The sequence below is a fragment of the Hevea brasiliensis genome, unplaced genomic scaffold (genome assembly GCF_030052815.1).
Source record: "Hevea brasiliensis isolate MT/VB/25A 57/8 unplaced genomic scaffold, ASM3005281v1 Scaf1, whole genome shotgun sequence".
Lineage (NCBI taxonomy): Eukaryota > Viridiplantae > Streptophyta > Magnoliopsida > Malpighiales > Euphorbiaceae > Hevea > Hevea brasiliensis.
Genome location: NW_026614585.1, coordinates 5,501,522 through 5,502,349, shown reverse-complemented (window position 1 = coordinate 5,502,349; position 828 = coordinate 5,501,522).

The following is an 828-nucleotide window of genomic DNA, read 5'->3' as shown; positions in this document are numbered from 1 at the left end:
AATGGGATGCCCATCCAAATGATGAGTATCACACTTCAGAGGTGTGATATTAGCCGTCGGATGGCCAATCTTGCCTCCATTTTAAAACGGAAAGGTCTCTTTTTAAATTCTGTGAGCCTGTGACCGTCGTGGGATGTATTCTCCCCTCTGCTTTTGCTTTTACTTAAGCATACGACTCAAATGACTCCTTACACGCCAAGAAAGCACGTACTTCTTGCTGCTCATCAATTTCTTTATAAGGTTGCCGTATTATTTGAATTGAATTGAATTAAATTAAATTAAATTAAATTATAAAATTTAAATTATAAATTTTAAAATTAAATTTAAATAAATAAAAATTAAATTAAATTATTTTATTTTGATTCGATTTAAATTAATTGATTTTAATTTTTAATTATTTTTTAATTAAATTTAATTTTTAAATTATTTAATTTAATTTTGATTTTAATTTTGATTTTGATTTGAACTTAATAACTTTTAATTAATAAAATTAAATAATTTATATATATATATATATTACATATAATTCATAAATTCCTTATAAAAATAAATCATATCAAAAATCAATAAAATTATTCGATTCGGTTCAGTTTAACTAATTTTTTTTTCTTTAAAACTTAACCGAATCGAAATAATCGAAATTTTTATTATACAAAACCGAACCAAACAGAATTATTTTAAAAATTAAATCGAATTACCGAATTAAAGCGGTTCGGTTCAGTTTATTTAGTTTGAACCGAATAATGCTCACTCTTAGTCGCTACTGCACTAAATTTTTTAATAGATAATTTTTTTAAAAAAATATAATTAAATTATTATATAATTATA